The sequence below is a fragment of the Lipophrys pholis genome (genome assembly GCF_963383615.2).
Source record: "Lipophrys pholis genome assembly, chromosome: 12".
Taxonomy (NCBI): Eukaryota; Metazoa; Chordata; class Actinopteri; order Blenniiformes; family Blenniidae; genus Lipophrys; species Lipophrys pholis.
Genome location: NC_137641.1, coordinates 11,664,384 through 11,686,942, shown reverse-complemented (window position 1 = coordinate 11,686,942; position 22,559 = coordinate 11,664,384).

The following is a 22,559-nucleotide window of genomic DNA, read 5'->3' as shown; positions in this document are numbered from 1 at the left end:
ATATTATAATGTTTTTTGATGATAAATGATCATCTAAAGATGTTTTTATGTTCATGTCTCAAATTGACTTATTGTGAAGACCATATAAAAGATTAATGATGAGCTTCGGCAGACAATCCACACAGATGACCATAGTGTCATACACACCTGCTGCATTCAGCCTCCAGGAGGACGTTTTCTATGTGCTGGATAAGCTCATCCATGTATGGCTTTTTGGCTGCTGTCCAGGCGTCTTCAAGAACTGCTCCTGTACACTATAAGTTTCAAACACATTGTGTTTTACTGCATGAATGCCAGCCCAAACTTCAACAGTCATACAAACATTTTAAAGACATATTTGAATCAGTTTTCGTACCTGGAGCAGTTCCGCAGCACATGCGATGTTGGTTTTCTCGGGGTTGGACAGCAGGCTATTTAGGAGCTCCTTCAGAGCATTGAGGAGGATGTTTGCTCGGGTTACCGGTCCTATTGCGCTCTTAACCTTAAAATAACATCAATACATGTGTTTATTATGGTGAAAAAAACAACAATCTTTTTGTGACTTTTTCCTCTAATTTGAATAAATGTAATAGGAACGGCTATGTATTTACAGTGGTGGAAAAAGGTTTTTAGACACTCTTAAGATTTTATACAATCTCAAATATTATCATGAAACATTTGTAGAAACTTGTGTTTTGTATTTCAGGCAATGCTCTAATGCAGCCACACCTCTTGTAGAGGTGAAAGATGATGACAAAAATCCTGAGAGCATTTCAAAAGAGAACCTCACAGACACGGGGCAACACAGGTGTATTATTACCTCCAGGCGCAGATAAAGCTGTCCAAGGAAGTGGACGAAAGAATGGAACCGAGTCTGAGTGTCGATGTCACTTCGGACCGCCACATCCTTTTGCTCAAATTCCTTTTGGCATCTATAACAAAACAATAAAAAGATGGCAATCTAAATTTAAACAGATCATGCTGATGAGGGGTGTCATCAGTCAAAAGCTTTTCTCTGAATTCAAGATAAGCACAGATAAAATCATTAAATTGAACGTACCTTTTCAGGAGCAGCTGGCGAAAAGACCCGCTGGGCGGTTTGATGGTCAGGTGCTGGGCCAGGTGGTTACACACCCTGGCCCCAGTGGTGGAGAATTTGGAATTGGCAATAGACTGCAATTACAAAAAAAACAAAACTTTAATAAACAACTATGGCACCTCATATAGTTATGTGTTTCTGTATAGTGGTCAAAAATTGTTTTAAACGAGGAGCAAGTGTCTCCCAACCTGTATGTAGAGTTGCTCCACCAGCTCCATCAACAGCTCCTCTGTGGTGACCCAGCAGTTGAGCACAGATGTCATGCACCCAACTGCTGAGTCAAAGGAGGCCGGTGAGGAGCTCAGGTCCCTCAGGGAGCACTTCACCAGCCCAGCGAGTGTCGTCTTATCATCGTCGTCATCGACAGGATGAGACGATTCCTAACACACAAAATAAAAATAAAAATACAGCATTAACAACAGAAATGACTTCTGTACAAGTGTAAAAGGAAAAAATATATAAAAACAGTATATATTCTTACATTATTCAGACTCTCTTCAGAGGGGACAAGCTCTGACTGCTCCTCGGCCTGCTGCTCCTCTTCCTGCTGCTCCTCGGCCAGCAGCTCTGGCTGCTCTTCGGCCTGCTCCTCGGCCTGCAGCTCTGACTGCTCCTCGGCCTGCTGCTCCTCTTCCTGCTGCTCCTCGGCCTGCAGCTCTGGCTGCTCTTCGGCCTGCTCCTCGGCCTGCTGCTCCTCTTCCTGCAGCTCTGGCTGGTCTTCGGCCTGCTCCTCGGCCTGCAGCTCTGACTGCTCCTCGGCCTGCTGCTCCTCTTCCTGCAGCTCTGGCTGGTCTTCGGCCTGCTGCTCCTCTTCCTGCTGCTCCTCGGCCTGCAGCTCTGGCTGCTCTTCGGCCTGCTCCTCGGCCTGCAGCTCCTCTTCCTGCAGCTCTGGCTGGTCTTCGGCCTGCTCCTCGGCCTGCAGCTCTGACTGCTCCTCGGCCTGCTGCTCCTCTTCCTGCAGCTCTGGCTGGTCTTCGGCCTGCTCCTCGGCCTGCAGCTCTGGCTGCTCTTCGGCCGGCTGCTCCTCGGCCTGCAGCTCTGGCTGCTCTTCGGCCGGCTGCTCCTCGGCCTGCAACTCTGGCTGCTCTTCGGCCTGCTCCTCGGCCTGCAGCTCAGCCTGTTGTTCTGGCTGCTGCTCAGCCTGTTGTTCTGGCTGCTGCTCAGCCTGTTGCTCTGGCTGCTGCTCAGCCTGCTGCACATCAACAAATAAACAAGGACAAAATGCTGGATTAAGCAGAAACAAGGAGCCCAATGAGGTGTGGTCAGATAGAGAGGACAGCAATGGAGGAGACGACTGGAGGAAACAAGCAGAGGATGGAGGATCAATGTGAAAGTAAATGAAGGAAGAGGAATGGAAAGGCTCAGGACAATGCAGAGAAAGGTCAGAGAAAGGGAGAGTAAATAAATCAAGAAATTAATACAATATGGAACAAAGAGACAGAGAAAGAGAGGAAAGACACTGTTAATGTCCACAGAAGGACACAGGGAGGAAGAAGTCACAGCGCTCTTCTTCAAAATAAAGAAAACTTCTACTTTGGACTTCTTTTGTTTCATTTTTTTTTTGTAAAGTTCGAATTAGTGCAGCAGATTTTGGATTCAATTTCTTTCACAAAATCGAGGCACTTTACTTTATAGACACAATCCCAGTATTATTATTTCTGGACTAAAGTCTCAGGCCACATTTCCATACTTATTATCAGAAGCGCACCAAATGAATTGTATTTATTTTGTTAAGCCAAATCAGAGGATAAGTTCAGGATACTGTAGAAGGAGTAGAGGTATGTAGAATGTACATGTGTAAAAGAAAAGAAAATATATAAAAACAGTATGTATATATATATATTATACATATAGTCTTACATTATTCAGACTCTTTCCAGATGGGACGAACTCTGGAGCTGTCGCAGAGAGAGTCGACTTCAGAACATCCAGATGACTGGACACTCCAGGCGACTCGGCCTGCTGCTCCAGCTGTTGCTCGTCCTGCTGCCGATGGCACAAAGAGACAGAGAAAGAGAGGAAAGACACTGTTAATGTCCGCAGAAGGACACAGGAAGGAAGAAGTCACAGCGCTCTTCTTGAAAATCAAGAAAACTTCTACTTTAGACTTCTTTTGTTTCATTTATCTTATAAAGTTCGAATTAGTGCAGCAGATTTTGGATTCAATTTCATTAATAATAATACTGGTCTAAATTCTGCCTCGACTTAACGTACTTGTCATAAGTTGTATTTCCAGGTAATTATTCAAATTTTAAACGCTACTTACCCAGTGCTGAGCTGGTTGTTGGACAGAGTCTTGATCCTGTGGTGCCCAGTAGTGGGTTCCCCAGTCCGGAACAGGGTGGGGTGCCCAGCAGTGGGTGCCCCAGTCCGGAACAGGGTGGGGTGCCCAGTAGTGGGTGCCCCAGTCCAGAACAGGGTGTGGGACAAATACCCAATACTCATTCCCCCAGTGGTGAAGGTGCTGGACAAAGTCCTGTGAGTTCAATCCTGACAGTGGGAAGTAGTAAGTCATGGTCGTTTTCCTTGGATTCAATGCACGAAGTAGAACGAAGAAAAACACTAGGAATGACTAATGTGACAAAAGGCTGAGGACATATAATTTTTCCATCAAAGACAAAGTTCTCTTTGTGAAGTTGAAAGGCTCTGATGCCTTTCAACTAAGGATCATCATATAAAATTGGGCACCTTTGTGATGCCGTATGCAAATTAAACCACGCCCCCAATTCAATTAAATTAAATTAAATTCAACTTTATTCATATAGCACCAAATACAACACAGTCATTTCTAGGTGCTTTTAACAGAAAAAAGACAAAAACCCAACAAATCCACATGAGCAAGCAGATTTATTTGCGACTGTGGAAAGGAAAAACTCCCTCGAACAGGAAAAAGCCTTTGCAGAAACCAGACACAGCAAGAACATCATATTATTGTCGCCTCCTTTTCAGGCTCTTTGCAGACATTTTACACAGAATTGTTTGAATGCTGAAATAAATCGCACAATTACTTTCCAGTTTTCTGTGTGTGTTTTTGGCTCACTTCTCCTCATAGTTTTAAACCGCGAGCCGTCCAGCCGTCATTTTGACGGTCATTTTTCGGAAAAGACAACTGAAAAAATAGCGGACGGATTGCTCAAAGCTGTCTAAAATATGTGTATACTGTCCATCAGTCCGATCGCCAACCAGTGTTGCCAGATCAGATTGACCGTTTCCAGCCCAGTCACATCTTAGAACCCACTGATTCCAATAAAAACCAGCCCAAACCACGAAGTTGCCAGACACCCGCGCAAACTCGCACAATCTTAACATGCAAAGGAAAACACACCCAGAGAAAACACATCCAAATGATAGATAAATCGGTTTTTACAAATTGCAACCAGCTGGTTACCAGTGCAGTAAATCAACCATAGGCTACACAAATTGCAAAATGAACCTCTGGCATCCTCGCGCCAGGCCCTGATTAGTAATAATGCCAACTGCACATAGAAATGTGCACTTTTAAGCCGTGAAGGCCTCAAATATTTTGTTATTTACGTCACAAATGACCTGTATGAGGACTACATTCAAAACAATGTAAAACAAAACAAAATTACGCACATACAGAGCGCATCTCCCTCCTCCCTCCCTCCCTTCTCTCTGTTTTTCCTCCTCGCCGCTTTCCACACCTGTGGTTCTGAAAGGCTCACAATGACCTGGCCGCACAGCAGCTGATTGGGTTTTTAATTCAACCCGCAATCAGACAGAATACCACAGAATAAGTGGGCTACAGTTACCAAAATCAGTCCCAGTGCAAATAAGATAATGTGACATAAACATCGTCTTACCTTTACGCAGAATCAGCGTCTTTCCATTTACTACAACAATGTTGAGAACTTGAAGAACTATTTCGTCACTGGAAGCCAGATCAGCTGGCTAATACATGGATGAATCAAATCATTTAAGCTATATTCAATTATTTATTTAGGCTATTTATTTATTAGAGAGAGAGAGAGAGAGAGAGAGAGAGAGAGAGAGAGCGAGAGAGAGAGAGAGAGAGAGAGAGATTTTTTAAAACACTTTTATTTACACCAGTTCATCAGAAAGACAGTCACATTGTGTGTCAGATCCTTATAAAATCATTCATGTTAGAAATGTGCAAATTGCAATTCATTGTTTTCTGTACAGCACAGAATGTTTTTAAAACACCAGACCTCTTTAAAAGCGTTCAAATCATTGTTTTGTTTAGAAAAACGGTATTCAAGCCAGAGTCTGGATTTGATGTTGACTCGCCACACTTCTACGACATCCTGCCCTTCTCTGTTTTCCACCTTGTTCCTCCTGCTGACATACACCGCCATATTTGCTTCACCTGAGAGGAAATTCAGGAGCTGCCATTTTGCTTTTGTATTCTTTTTGTAGCCTGCTCCCATGATAAAAATCCTCTCAGTAAAAACAACACTAAAAAGACTAAAAACCATTGTTAAAAGGGTGAAGAAATCTGTAAGTCTCTTGCACTCCGTAAAAACATGATAAATAGTCTCTTTTTTTGTGCAAAATGGGCAAGTGTTTAAAACAGCAGGATTAATAACAGAGATAAAAGCATTGGAAGCGATCGCACCGTGTAAAATCCTCCACTGAAGGTCTCCAGTTCGTTTCTTTAGGGGGGGTTTATAGAAGATCCTCCACTGGGGACCGGGTCCGCCCTGACCCAGTCTTTGTGACCACACAGTGGAGGGTCTGTTGCTCAGTCCACCCTTGTGGATGCTCTTCACACAGTTCCGATAAAAAGTCAGTTTGTCCGCCTTGTGCAACGACAGTCTCTCGGGCTGTGTGATTTCTAGGAGGGGGATGGACAATCCCCCCAGCCCAGGGCTCAGCAGGACCTCAGGGAAGGGGTCTGCAGCGTCCGGGGATAGTTCTCCTTGGTTGTATCTCCTCAGGAGGCTCCTGTCTCTGGCCGTGAGTGTTGTCTTCCAGGTCTCCAGGAGCCTCTGGGACACCCGGACAGACTGCAGCTTCAGTCGAGAGCCCAGGGCCTGGGCGTCGCTCAGTTCCGGCCCCACAGCATCCACAAGCTGACCCACGGTGAGGGTCCCAGACTGGATCAGCCTTCCCGTCAACCCAGGAGTTTTTGTTCCGCTGATGTCCAGTCTGGGTCCGTGGATCAGGGGTTCTTTCAACAGCCAGTGCAGAGAGTCGGCTTTCAGGCACCTTCTATGTGTAAATAAAGCCCAGCATTTAAAAATACTTTGATAAAAAGAAGGAAGCCCCTTGAGATTTAGGAATTTAGGATCAGTTAAGAACAGAACATTATCAAACCCCAACTTACTGACACGCCTCAGGATGCAGCTGGCCACACCTCTCCACACCAGATCTGCCGGGCCTGTGAGGAACCTCTGCAGGAACTGGAGTCTAAATGTGGCAGTCCGACTGGCCAAGTGGACAAGGCCCTGACAGGGTGTTGTTTTTAGACCGGGAGGAGGGGGCCTCCCGGTCTAAAAACAGCACCCCCTGTGGCACCCAGTGCAGACCATCCCAGAAGAAATCCATCATTTTCTTTTGAATTTGAGCCAGGAGGCCTGGAAGAGGGTCTACACTGGTGAGCCGATGCCACAGCTGAGATGCTACGAGGTTGTTTAAAGGGGACATATCATGCTAAATCCACTTTTTTAGCCCTTAAATGCATTTTGTTGTATATTTAGAGTGTTTAGAAGTACAGAAAAGTTCAAAGTAGTCTCTTCAGGTGCTCCGTTGATATCTTTATATTCTGTTTTGGTCATATTTTGCGATCGGTTTCGATTTTTCTATTCTCTATTACGTTTTTTGAACAATGACGTCACAGTATTCGCAGCGGAACTGCCAAATTAGGACATCGACACTTCGAGCAATCCGCCATTTTTGTTTCTCGCTGCGATTTTGTAGTCCAACCGAAGTTACGAGAGGATAAGTCGAAATGTTCGGTTCTTGGATGTAGTAACCCACAAGCTTCGTTACACCGTCTCCCAGCATCAGAACCTTTTCGAAGTGCCTGGTTGAGTTTTATTTTTCACAGAAATGTACCCACATCTGTGGGTAAGGTCATTTTTGTGTGCGCGAATCACTTCAAGAATGACTGCTTCAGCAACCTCCGCCAGTATAAAGAAGGATTTGCCGAAAGACTTCGTCTGATTGAGCGGTCAGTTCCTTCTATCTATGGAGACGACGAACCGAGCACTTCGGTAAGCTGTATATAACGCTAAAAAGTGTGATGATAAGACGTCCCTGTCATTGTTTTGTTAGCATTAGCAGTTGCACCGTCTTCATATGTTAGCGCTGTGTGCTCGTTTTAGATTATAATGTAACTTCTGTGTTAAATAGTCGTTGTAATACAGGCAGTATTGTAGTAGTGGGCATGGATGGAGAAGTTAGTGTAAATATAGTAACACACCATTGCGTTACATCCATATGAAGACGTTGTTCTGCAGGTGCATCATCGTCATTTTCATCTCGCTCCGCCGGGTCCGAATCTGGCTCCAACATGTATGGCTGGATGGACAAATCTTCCGTTGTTGACATTTTGTAAATAATGTGTGAATATAAAGTTTCTGCGCCGCTAGATAATTGTATCTGTTCTATCAAACTACAAAGATGGCCGAACAGGGTGAAGTTGAACCGAGTGTCATCTCTGCAACCTGGAGAGGAGGCGGGGTATGAAGTGTCTCATTTGCATTTGAAGAGACCGCCCCAAAACGAGTTGCTCTCAGAAGCACATCAGAAAAGGGGTAGAAAAGGGGCCTGTGGAGCTATAATAATGAGGAATTCAGACCCAAGCATTGCAGTTCCGCTTTATATAGACCACAACTGTATGATTTATATGTAAAAAGGAAGGATTTAAAAGCATGATATGTCTCCTTTAAAACTAAAACCCTACCTCGGAGTGACATCTTGGGGAAGAGCCACCTCCACTTGGAGAGCTTACCCTCAATCTTTTCCATGACGGTCTCCCAGTTCTTCTGAACAAAATGTTCTTTACCCAGATGTATCCCTAAGTATTTAAAACCGTCTTTTCCCCATGTTAAATTCTGGGGAAGAACTGGGAGACCGCCATGCCACCTGCCGACAGCGAGGGCTTCACTTTTTCCCCAGTTGACCCTCGCTGCTGATGTCACAGTAAAATCCCTTATTAATTTACTTAAAAGGTCTATTTCTTCTTGGTTCCTGATAAAAACAATAAGATCATCTGCATAAGCAGATAAAATCACACCTTCACTAAAACCCGGTAAAAACAGACCTCCTAAACTAGAACGTATCTTATTGAGGTGGGGTTCCTGGGAGAGTGCATAGAGCATCCCAGACAGAGCGCAGCCCTGCCTGACACCTCTACACACTCTAAAAGGAGCACACAGACTGCCGTTAAACTTCAGCACACTCTCAATGTCCCTGTACAGAACCTTGATCTTAGCTATGAAACCAGCACTGAAGCCGAAGCTTTCCATGACCCTCCAAAGGAAGTCGTGTTCAACGCGGTCAAAAGCCTTTTCCTGGTCTACTGAAATTAGACCAGCATCTATGTCCAAAGAACTAGAGACTTCCAAAATATCACGAATCAGGTGGACATTATCCACCATGGACCTGCCAGGGACACAGTAGGTCTGGTCCCAGTGGATGACCTGCTCCATAACCCTCCCCAGCCTGGAAGCCAGTACTTTGGACAGGAGTTTGTAGTCCACACAGAGCAAAGACACAGGGCGCCAGTTTTTGATGTCCTGCAGGTTCCCTTTTTTAGGGAGCAGAGTGAGGACTGCCCTCCTGCAGGACACTGGCATGGAACCAGAGGCCAGACACTCATTAGATACGTCTAGGACATCCTTACCTAGGATGTCCCAGAACGTTTTATAAAACTCAGCGGTGAGCCCGTCAATCCCAGGAGACCTGCCCGTTGACATCGCCTGCAGTGCCGCCCGCAGCTCCTGCATTTCCAGGCAGGCATCCAGCCGTTTGTTTGTCTCCTCAGAGACTTGAGGCAGTCCCCTCAGGAACCCCTCGAGGAGACCTTGCTCCTAATTGTACTCTGACTTGTACAGGGACGCGTAGAAGCTCACCGCTCTCTTACGCATCTGGCTTGGTTCCGAGATATCCTGCCCCGTGTCTGAGAGCAGTGCGTGGACCACTTTCCCCTGACCGTTCTTTTTTTCCAGGCTGAAGAAGAAGCTAGAGGGAGCATCCATCCCAGAGATGGTTTGATACCGGGACCGGACCAATGCGCCCTGCACTTTAACGTTCAGCAGGTCGGCTAAAGCCTTTTTTTTGCTTTTGAGGCTTTCAAAATAACCTCGATCTCCTGTGGACTCATTTAAATGTTCCAGTTCCACTATCTCAGTCTCTAGATGCTTCATAGACCTGGTGATGTCACCTGTGACATTTAGGGTGTGCTGCTGACACAGGAGTTTGATCTGAGTCTTACCGTGGTCCCACCACTGCCTAAGACTGCTAAAATCGCCCTTCCTCTCTCTAAAAACCTCCCAAAAAAACATTAAAGCCTCTCTAAAACTTCTATCAAAGGTTAAAACTGAATTAAAATGCCAGTAGGCGCTTTTGGGTAAAACATTTCTGATAAAAATACTATTTAAAAGTAAACAATGATCAGTAAAACCAACAGGTAAAATATCACACTTCTTAAAGACATTAAAATGATGTTTAAAACAATAAATACAATCTAACCTGGCTGAGGAGACCCTGCTCTCTCTAAAGGGGGACCAGGTATACTGTCGGCAGTCAGGATGCATCCTTCTCCAGACCACATGCCCTGAGAGTGGACCAGCTGTCTTAAGGCGTGCTGAGAGGCTGGATGAGGCTCTGCATGATTGCGGTCTAATGCCGCGTCTTCTGTACAGTTAAAATCTCCACCCAGAAACAAATAGTCCTCCGACCCACACCCACTTACCACCTCACTTAACTTGAGGAATAACTGCTTCCTCTCTGCACCGGCTGTTGGGGCGTAACAGTTAATAAAAACACATTTAAAATGGTGGAACTGAGCTTTAATTAAAAGCAACCTCCCCTGTACACAGTGCTGGACCTCCAGTGAGTTGGGGTTAAAAGCCCTGGAGAAGAGGAGGCCCACTCCTCCACTGAGAGGAGTGTGGTGGCTTAAAATGGCCTCCCCTTTCCATTCCCTCCTCCACTCAGCTTCATTACTAAAATCACTGTGAGTTTCTTGAAAGGAACAGGACGTCTATCTTTTTAAGTGTGGCTGTCTCATAGATTGCTTGTCTTTTTCTCAGATCTCTGCTCCGTTCACATTTAAAATACCCAGTTTAAAAACATCCATGACAAAAGAGATGTTTAAAACTAGGATAAAAACAATTACATTAATTAAAACAAACTTGGCTGTCAGCATCATCATCTAAAGGTTTTTGGGCTTTCAGCACAAGTTTCCTTAGTCTAAAACCCTCCTGTTCTGTGAGGCCAGACTCCTGTCTGCTGCTCAGATGGAGTCTGGCCGAAAAAATAAAAAGACTGAGGTCTGGGAAGTGGTCTTCTACTTTTACCCCATGTTGGTTTTTTGTTTGTTGTAAAAATATCTTCAATTTTTCTGCACTGTACGGTGTTTTGGTTTTTTGGGAACTGTTAAAAGAAATGTCACTGTTATCTGATGCATATTCATTTCCACTGTCTTCTGACACCCGATTCTCCCCACAGATCTTCTTTGTTTCACTGTTTTTTCTCTTCCTCCTCCTTTTTGCAGGTTTATTTTTTTAAATTTTTTTCTTCCTCCATCTCTGCCTCCTCCACCTGTTCTGCCCATGCTGCACTCCTTTCTGCCTCCTCCACCTGTTTTACCTTGCTGCTCCTTCCTGCCTCCTCCACCTGTTCTGCTCTCTCCTGCTCCACAACTGGCTCACTCTTTTTATCAACCACTTTTTTTTCTTTTTTCTCCCTCCACCTCACCAGTGATATTTACATTTCTTACATTCACGCTGCATTCAGTGTCATTCACTCCTCCTTCCTCCCCAGCTCCACCCGACATACTCTCCTCACTCACGCTCACATTCACACCTCCACCCGGTGTATTTACATTACTCACCCAGGGCTTGATGCTCTCCTGGTCGACCCCCCAGGCGGAGGCCCGCGGCCCCGGCACCAGGGCAACGGCGGTCGTTGCAGCAGCGCCTCAGGACTCCGCGGAACCGGGCTGAGTCGGACAGGACTTCACCGTGTGTCCCTCCTCACCACAGCCGAAGCATTTCATGCCAGCTGAGCTCGTGAAGACAACGTAGTCATAATCATTTACTCTGACACGGAACCTGAGGTTTAGTTCCTCGTTCCAGTTGTTGAGTATTATAAAGACTTGTCTTCTGAAACATATCGCGTGTTTCAGCAGCGGAGACTTAATTCCAGACAGGATTTCCTTATAGCCAGACACGACTTTTCCAAATCTGGAAAGCTCCTTAGTTAAGAGCTCATCTGGAGCATAAGGAGGGACGTTGGACAGGATCACCCGGACAGCAGGCTGGGACAGCGATTGTACCTGGACGAACCTGTGATGGAACCTGTGATTCCCGTCTCCACAACGGAGTTGGCCTTCTCCACCCGGTCCATAAAGATCACCACGGCGCCGTTCATCCGGGCTGCCGCCTTCACGCTGCTGTACCCGACCTTCTCCCCCACAGCCAGAGCAATTTGCTCCACGCTGCAGGGGAAAGGTGTCGAGATGCGGATCCCGTGTTTGCGGGTGAGCTTCCTCAGCTCGGACGACATGGCCTCAGCCAGTCGCCGGCAAACACGGACCACGCAAACCCACCGAAACCCCCGAGAAAGAACGAAATAAAACAAAAAGTGCTCTGTGATTATTAAACTATATTGATTGTGGACATTAACAATAAAAAATACAGAAAAAAAACGTGACAAACGCTCCCTGCTCACACACGCTCCCGGCCCTTCCGCACTCCCAGCATGCACCGAGAGAGAGAGAGAGAGTATGAATGACTTCCAGTTTGTGTTGGGCACAGTAACTGGTTTGGAGAGCCCTCTCATAAAGTCTTATGATCGACCGCATGCATTTACTTGAATGAGCAGTGGCCCCGACAGCTGGTGACCCCAGTCTGAGAGTTAAAGTGCCGTCATGTTAATTAGACGGTGGCTGCTTATGGGGTCTTGCAATGTCCCTTTAGAAAGGGAAAAAAATAAAGTGCCAGCTTCTCTCCAAAGCATCTTCATGTATGTGCATTAACACACCAACAGTAACTGTTAGACATCCCCCCAAAACCACAAACTCAACCAATTTATTATTCAGCCTGACAGTCGACACAAGACAACATGTCCTTATTTTTTTCCATTAATAGCAATTTACTGCATTCCTCACTTCTGTGGTTGCAAGCAAACTATCTGACAGTGGAGGATTATGGAGAAGAGGTTAAAACAGAGCTGCAGCACCATCTACCTGCTGGAAAAGGCTTTTCTCAGTTCAGCATATCATTGATAAGAAACTAGACCTTCACAGAAAATCTCACAACAGTGTCAGAGAGAATCCACGCATTGCACATGATTTGGAACTTAAAGAATGTATCCTGACTTCTATTAAAAACTAAATCAAGAAATGTCTAAACTGTGGCTCCAAGTTCATTTTAAAACGGCCCGACTGAAGTTTTAAAAATATCATGAAATATATGAAAACTTGCTGTTGACTCAACTATAGCACTGAGTTTTAACATCGAGAAGATTCAGCAAGGTCGCTCTGGCGTCATCAATCTTTTAAAAAAAGGAGTTATTCGAGGTTACAGAGTGATTGAAGAACTACTTGAGTAGAAACTTAATGGATAATAGAGTTTGAGATCACATTGTTGACACTGGTGACTTTGGTCAGAAGCTGCTCTGAAGTTCTCAACAAAACAAGGCTGATCAAAGGAAGCAAGTTCAAAAAATAATTCACCTCTATTGAGTTATTCTGTCTATTCCATAGTTTTCTGTATGTGGCCATCAGTCAGGAACAGGTGACACAGCCTGAACATCCATCACACTCTCATTCATCCTTCCAGGTCATTTGGAGTCAACATAAATCTGAAATGAATGTCACTGGACCGTGGAGGAAACCCACTAAGCCCAAAGAGAACATGCAAACTCTGCACAGAAAGCGGATTATCCTGCTGTGAAGTGACTTCCACATCACCGTGCTGCACCGACGTGCAAAGCCAAATCCAGAAAAGTTCAAAAATGATCTGCATACCGATGTAGTTTCTCTTCAGCAGCTCCTTCTAACTGCAGTCGCCACAGAAGGTCATTACAACCTGCACTTTGCCAATTTGAATTCATTTTTAAAGACAGTATTATGGAAAATTGACTTTCTTTTAAGCAGTCTCAACTAAAAATATATATAACCAAGTAAAACAACTGTTACATCTTTAACAACTACTTCACTACTCTAGATTATTGTTCAACCTTTTAACTGCATCCGATGAAAAATGCTAAAAAGTATGTATTATAATCTAATTTCTCAAAGTATATAGAATGACTCAATGGTAATTGGCATTTAAAACAAATTTAGATAAAATGCTGAAGGTTTCTGTGAAAAATAACCAACCCTCTGGATAAAAAATGAATAGTGGTCATAAGACGAGTTATGATTAGCAGCAAAAATGTGTTTTATCTAAATTGTGCTTAAGTTTGTGTAAAATGACATTCTTTGGGAAAAAGAGGATTAAAAGCACCCAAAAATATTCCTTGATTACAATCATGTATTTGTAATCATTTCCACACAACACAAACCTTGACTCACTTGAACAATCTGCCCCAAAAAAACCATTTCACTCCCCACCAGAGTCTCCAAACAAAGAACAATCCTCATCAGAGCCAGTCACCACATGTAGAAATCATCACATCAAAGACACAAATAATGAGGCAGAAGAATCAATAACAAATGTATTTATTGATGAATGAGGGGAGCGGAGAGACACTACAGTTTGGCTCAGTTGAAGTACTCCAACCCAAACTCCAGAGAAGAAAAACAAAAAGGCTAAACACCTCAGAGGATTAGGTCTCCTACTTTCCAAACAGGGTCAATATTTATATCTACAATCTACCGGTGCAAATGGAAAACCTTATCAAACTACCTTTACAAGAAATCAAAACTCACATTTTTTCCCCCCAATTGTCGTCACTCTTGTACATTTCTCAAAGTACTGCGAGCACTTGGTGATCAATACCATCAACACACACATACATCAGGTGCCTGATGGAGATGAGTAATAATCTAAATGACATAAATTATGCCTGTTTTGTTGTTGTTTTTTTACAGAAGTTCACTTTTTTTCCAGGCAAAAGAAAGATCACTTGTATTTTTGCAAAACATTCTTGAGAATAAATAATACAATTTCAAGTAGCTGTACTGTTTTAAGAAAAGTAATAACACAATATAGACATTTTTAAGGATTTACGTTAGCAAAGCCTTCCTATAAAACAGGAAATAATCCCACAGTGGTTTCAAATGTCAATTATTAATTAATACATAAGAATTTACAAAGAGATCAATGTGCATACGATCACGTTCCACTGGAGAAAATTGCAGGAAATCTAATTTATGTCTCCTTTTTTGTATTTATAAGTGCATAGGAACTATGAAGCTCAAAAAGCTGTTGTATCCCCATAATGAGCTGCGATGCGTTTATAGGACATAGGAGATTTGAGCTGATTCCAGATACAGATTTCAGAATCACTTTTTAATTATATATATATAAAAAAAAAGAAAAATCATTTTTGACAGTGCGAGCAGTGGTGGCCTTGCTGCCCCTGACTGCACACCACTGGAATACACGGCTCGGAAACAATATTATTCATCAAGCAAAAACTTTTTGTGAAGTGACCAGATTGAACACTCCACCTCTTTGTTCTTACAGATTTGGAGAGTATTGTCGATATTCCTGCCAGTAACACAGAAGCAGCACAGGCCTTACTAACCCCTGACTTCCTCGCCACAATATGGCTTCCATCACAGCAACCCGGCCGCCTGGAGCCAGTTCCCCGTCTTCTCCTGCTGAGTGACGACAACTTTGACCCCATAACTTCACTGGAGTAGAACGGCTGCAAACGGAACGAAGGAGAGAACGCTTTTGAGTGTGCACATGTGCGTGGCATTTCAGGAGTCTGAAGTTTTGCATTTTATCACTTTTCTTTTAATGATGAAGTCATGTGATCACTGTGGTGTTTGGGATGTGGGTAGTGTTTTTGCTTTATTTCAGATAACATTTATACGAAGTCTTAATATTGTGCTGCATCCTGCCAGCTGGGAAATAAAGGACCTATATGATACGGTGAAAATATATCCATTCTGTATCACGACTGACTTTTTTAATCAAACAGATTCAAAGATGAACTCACGGCTCCTCCTTGGAACTGTCAACAGACGCATGCACAGTATTCACAACATGATATGAGCTATAAATATCTTCTAGCATAAGTTTTCTCACTTAAAATCTGCAGCAGACCAGTGAAAGTGTGCCAATGTTGACAAAATGACACCATCGGTAGTAATGTAGAGGTACAAGAAGTTAATGTATATTAACCTATATCAGCTGAAAAACACTTTTAGGTTTTTTTTAACTTATCACATTAACATTAAGCACAAATTAATTTCTTTAGGTGTGTTATATTAAAATGAAATATACGTGCCAACTTTTCAGTTGGTGGAATGAATTAACAATGTAGTTTTCTGCATATTACATGATTTCACACCATTTATACTGTGCATCTGGAAAGTCTCCACTGTGCTTCACTTTATCCACATTTCGTTAGATTACAACGTCATTCCAGAACGATTTCCTTCCACAAATTTCTACACACAGTGACAATGTGATATGAGTTTTTTTTTTTTTTTATGTTTGCAAATGTATTAAAAATAATAATAATAAAAAAAAAAAGAAGATATGTACATAAGTATTGACAGCCTTTGCTCGATACTTCGTTGATGCACCTTTGGTATAATTACTAAAGTCTCTGTGAATATGACGCCACCAAGTCGACACACCTACTGTATCTCTGAGCAGTTTGATCCCTTCCTCTTTGCAGCACCTCTCAAGCTCCATCAGGTTCACATCTCCCCGGAGACGTTCAATCGGATTCCGCTCCGGACTCTGGCTCGGCCACTCAAGGACAATCACAGAGTTGTCCCGGAGCGCCTCCTCTGACGTCTCGGCCGTGTGCTTCACGGCCCCAGTCGGAGGTCAAGAGCGCTCTGCAGCAGGCTCTCATCCGGGATGTCTCTGTACATTGCTGCGTTCATCTTTCCCTCCATCCCGACTCGTCTCCCAGTGTCTGCTGCTGAAAAACCTCCCCGCAGTATGATGCTGCTCTATGGGGTATTCTGTATAGAAGTGTGCTCTGGCACAAAAAAATTCAAGGGCTCTAAATATTTTTCCAAAATGCACTAGAGTAAAAATAATGCCCATATAGTAAATAATAATAGATAGTATTTGAAAAAGGGCAGAAATTACCACAAGGCCTGAGCTTCACTGAAAAGCTACCTGGGCACTTCCAACAAGTCTAATTCATCTGTTTTCCACGTACGATCTAATGGCGACTGGGACAAGAGAATTGATTTTGTCAGCTATTAACACCAGCCTATAAGGTATGTTGGACCGGTGCCCTGTCAAAGGTGTACAAACAAATGCCCGTAGTCAGCTGGAATCGGCTCCGGAGCCCTGTCACCTGGAATTGGATGAATCATATCGGATGAATAAACTGTACCAGCAAACCGAGGGTACACGTTGTTTATTGTTTTTCATCCAGAGACGCTGTGGAGGTTTGACATTTGAAATTTGAGAATAATAATCATAATCCTTCAGTGTGCCAGAAGAATAATACAGACAGGAATCCAAGTTAGCTGTATACCTGCCCGTTAAGATGAAATACATGACATTAAAATCAAATCTGTCAATATGCCGTCTGAAGCTGCAGGGAAAAAAAAGTAATTTCATTACTATTTCAGAAAGTGACATATGCTTACCATTGTAACCATTTTTTTGTTAACAGCATTTTTCTTTACACTTTAATTAATTCATGGTAATCAATAGTAACCTGGGTTTTTGGAAACACCATTTTATTCTTTATTTACCTTTTAAATACCTCATGTGAGTCAAAGCAGCATGTTGTGGTACTAAGTGGTGTTACTGGTCAGATGGATCGCTTGTTTTGTTTGGTTTTGTTGATTCTGTTTGGCCCTTTAGCTTATTTCGGGGGTATTTTACACACATATTGTGCTTTTAAATTCAAACATGTTTAAAGTTGTGACTGTGCCTGGAAGACTGAATGTCACACGAATGTGTGGGCCAATTTTTAAAAGCAGCTTCTCAAATAGTTTTTACCCACTCAGAGTTGCTGATGACAACCCTGCGTTTCTGAGAGTGGCGCCAGTCGAGAACGTCTGAAGAATATCATCATCGGATCTCTCCAGGACTGGGTGCAAAACAGGGAGCAATCCATCACACAGCTGTTGAGATAATTTGTTGTTGACGAATGTAGTGTACCCGACAAACGGCAAACACTGCCATCCATATCCCGCGCCACGAACAAGGCTGGAGCAACAGCGCCTGATCAATTCATAATGAGCTGCCAGGGGTGGAGCTGGTAGTTTCTGTGAGCTTCATCAATCAAAACGTGAAAAATTAACTCCCTGCTCTGCAGCACATTTGTAAATGAATCTAAACAAGACTTTCTGACAAAGAATAATGACACGTCCAAAGAAGCGACGCTCAAAGCGGGATCGTGACCCAGCTGCTCCGGGGATGACCTGCTGGGAGGCAGCGAACCGAGCGCTCAGCCACTTCCTGTCAAAAAAAACCGAACGGCAAATATGTTTTAATCAGCTGCGCAAAAACCTCCCGAGCACAGCTTTTTATAAAACAACCGTGTACATGGAGACAAAGCGATGAAGCGATGGGAGAGAGCTGTCCTGGAGAAGCATGTCTGACCTGGAAATTTTTTTTAAAAAGCCATGACAGACAGCTAGTGTGGTAATACCATCATCGTCTGGCATGTTTCCCCAGCAGAAGGCAGAAACGTCTGCGCTGTAAATGTTTTACGAGAGTGAGAGAGGGAAGCCATATCTGGGACATCGAGAAAGCTTCAGGGAGCGAGCGCTGCAAAGGCATTTTTCTGGAGCACGTAAACTGGCATGTTATTCTGTAATACAATATTTTACATTACTGGAGAGGGAGAAGAAAAAAAAAAGGGGGGGGGGCATTTATATTAGACTGGATATTACCACACCTTGTGTTCTTGGACGTGAGGTAAATCGGGTCGTCTGGAGCGGACAGCTGGGCCACGTTAACATGCTTGTGTTACAGTTCAAACACTGAAGGCTTGTCACTGACCTGGGATTAAAGCTTAAACCAGATTCAACTAATCTCAGTTCCTGGAGGTACTGTTGGTCCTTCAGACTGACCCAGTTACAATCTCTGATTTTCACCGTCTCTATTGGCAAAATAACAACGGTAAGATATAGAATGGCAGCATTTTGATAATGTCAGACTGCGTCTTATGTTCAGATTAATTCCAACTATCTTGCGAATCTCATCTCAATGGGTCAGGCCGACTCTGAACCTTATTAAGCTTAAAATCCACACAGCTGGCTTCTTCCTTTTATAAAAAAACAAAACAAAAAACAAACAAAACAGTGAACAGCTTTGAACAAACATGTATCTTTGTCCCCATTTCTCTTTGACTCTATCTATTTCCATCGGTTGCTGTGACATTTATTCACATGCAGCTTGAAACCAGTGAACTGCGCTTCCCCCCCCCCCCCCTCCAACCCCCCACCTCCGTTTACATGTGAATGTCCTGAAGTAGCCTAACCCTCAAAAATCCCAACATAAATTTGCATGTTCACACTTCCAGTTATAGACAATGAGTGCGTACTGAAAGGCTTTTATCTGAAATGAGATGTGTGGTTAACAGAAGCATAATGTGTTTAACCCCCCCCCCCCCCCCCCCCCCCCCCACTCACGCACACACACACACACACACACACACACACACACACACACACACACACACACACACACACACACACACACACACACACACACACACACCCATTTGCCTAATAATGGATAAGATGGAAGGTACAGGCTTTTCACTGGTTGTCTTGTGGTGGAGTTTGGTATTAAAATAAGCAAAATATTTCCCACAATTGAATACATTTTTGGAAAGACAAGACAGTTTAAGACACATTTATTCACGTATTCTATTAATTTGAGGTTACAGGTTTGGCGTATTCAATGTTACCAGCTGCACCTCAGTAGTTCTCTGCTGTGTAGCCGAGATGGACACTTAACTTTTACCTTTTCCTTAACCCTTTTGGCCGCCACGAGGACATTAACACCACAAAGGTACTTGCAACATTCCAATAATTTCTCAAATCATGAATGCATTATCTCACTCAATGGCCACGTTTACTGGACAGCGAATACGAGTGTATCTGCAAAACTCTCTTCACTTCTGGGCGGTCTGTTTACACGACACCGGTGAGAGGATCCACTGTATCCTCGAAGTTTTTATACCGGCTCCCAAGGTGGAAAGATTCTTTCACAGTTGCTATTTCCTCCTGCAGAGACTGCCGGAGGCTATATAGCGGTGTTACTGTGCATGCGCACCTCTCCCCCTTCCCCCTTCTGCTGTGCACTTGTAAACAAACATGGCGGACTGTAGTGGTATGACTCCTGGTCAGTATTCTAGTTTTATCGTCCATATCGGTAGTTTCAAAGTTGACACTCACCCCTGATGCGTCAGCAATCCGTATGGATGTCGGTTGCTCTCCATTTTCTTCACCTTTATGTTCTCTGCACACAGTTGTGTGTGGTTTCATTACAAAATCAAGCAACAGCGCCCTCACATGGCCCGGCATACTAACTACATAGTTGTCAGTGTGTCCGCTGCTTCACTGTAAACGCACTCCTTTTTTTTGTGTTTTTAATGGATTCGGTATTGTTGTCATGAAATTGGGCCAAATGTGAAAATTTCTGCTGCTGCGACACTGATTCATCGTACTCAATTACAAATAAAAGTGCTGTTGTTCAAAACAAAATTGAGGAAAAGCACAATGTCATCTGGTCAGCAATTACTTTGATTTTAAAATTTTATTTAATTAGAATGCCAGCAGGCAATTCATTAGAAAGATCTACATTTAAAGTGCCTATTTCAAGGAAATAATAAAGCAAATATAACACCACTGTGGTAGTTTTACCATTAAACAAATGTAGATATAAAGCAGAGATTTTTTGGGCCAAAAAATTGACAAATTTAGCTCAAAAAAGCATGAATTAAAAGGTTTGAACATTAACTTGAATTGACTATGTATTCAGTAATAACTTGTGAGTTTAAAAGTGAATTATATTGTGCCAATTGTACTTTAGTAAAAAGTATTTTCAGCCCTTGTGTTATTTTTGAATGTGGTTTCATCAGTGGTTTGTGGTGATAAAATTCTTAGGTGGGGCTCTTCATTATTATTTGATTCCTGCCAATGTTAACTTCATTTAAATACAGTTTATAAACCACATTATAACAATCTTGCCTTTTTTTTAGATCGAGAGAGGCCTCGGTGATGAAAACTATAGTTCCTTTAAACAGCCAGTGAATAGAGAGCACGTATGAAGGTGACACTTTCATTAACATACTTGTAAACAAAGACAAGCAGATGCTTCATTAGTCCCTTTTAGAAGATGAATGTGTTTCGGGGCTTGTTTACTTGAAACGACAGTGTGTCTGAGTTTAGGAAAGACAAAAGGCATATCAGGTATATTTTCAAACAACACATCAATCCACCTTTCAGAACATTTCAGAATGCTTTGAAAGAAACCTCAAAAAACAGAAAAAAAAGGAAAAAAGAATTGCATAGTGTTGATCAGTAATTGGTGAGAGCTCCTCGGGGCGGTTTGTCACATCGCCCTAAGCTGCTCACACACACACACACACACACACACACACACACACACACACACACACACACACACACACACACACACACACACACACACACACACACACACACACACACACACACACACACACACACACACACACACACTACTAGAACGAGAGAACTCAGGAAATCCTCTCTTTTATTGAAGATTATCTATGGAAAACAAATACAGTTCAGGGCCCATTGTTACGTTTGTTGACATAAACATGTTTCGACAGTATCACAGTTTATTGATATACTTTATGAGTAAAGTGTGGTTGTAAAGAGAAAACACTGACAGTGCTTTTACCTCCATGTGCAAAATACTGTAAAGCATGGGAGCTGCCACCACAGTTAGCTGGAGGGCGGCCGGGGTAATGGACTGGAGGAAGGATCTCATCGACCCGGCCACGCATCCATTTACAGCGACACACACACTCACGTCCACTGTGCCCCGAGGAGAGGTCAGACTCGGCTAAGTTTGATTCATTATGGTCATTTTCACTGCGGCCGGGGCCCATCACAGTCCAGAGGAACATATCGAACAGCTTTAATGACAATTTAACTCTGCGCGTTTGGAAACACAGCACAAGACGTCCCAGAGAAAAAGAGCGGAGAGAACTGATTCCACGGTTACATTTTTTTTTTAGAGGAGATTCATTGAAATCATGGCTCATCTTAAAGAAAACAGAAAAAAGCTCAAACGCTGGTTGAATTGATCTTAATCCAAGGAAAAGCTAAAAACTACATTCATGGATTCATGTATGTTTAAAAGATTGAGAAAAAAAATCAAAGAAATCCTGCTTTAATGATGCTGTTAGGAACGTGTGCGTACGGTTTCACCCAGTGCAGAGCAGAAAGGTTGGGATTTTTTTACTCCGTGATTAATATTATCCCCATGTTCAGTTTGTGTCTTAGCCTCATATTCTTTAAAAGCAACACAAAGCAAGAATAGGAAGTGACAAAGGACAATCCCACATAGTAACTGTGAAACTTTACATCATTGAAGATGTTTCTTTATATTGTTTCACACTAGAAATGGAGTTATTTACACTCCAGTTTAATTGAATTTGGTCTCCATTAGCTTTCACCTCAGTGGCTGTCAGTCTTTCTTGTCAATCGTAAACTGAACATGGAGTTTAAAAGCATGGAAAAACACATTCTTTGTTTCATTCAGGCGACTTTCAGAAAATGATGAAATATAAATGATTAAACTTGTGTCATTTTAGAAATGGTTCAAATAGCCAGCGTTGGGGGGGGGGGGGGGGGATAATTCATCATAAATCAACAGGATGCTTCACAGACACTACCTTTGGCAGTTATAGTTCCTACTGGCTCCGGAGTAGCAGAGGTGTGTTTCAAGCCTGTAAATAAACTGCAGTTTACTTTTTAAGCGTTTTCTGCTGCTGTCTGATAACGGAAGTTCATCTCATCCTGAACAACCGATGGACCTTGTTCTGAACTTGATGAAGAACCGTCAGTGACCCACACTGACACAGCAAGAACAAACGTGTGCACGTCATTAGGACATCCTGAGTCATGATAAAGTAATCCAAATTGTTTTGTATAATTATT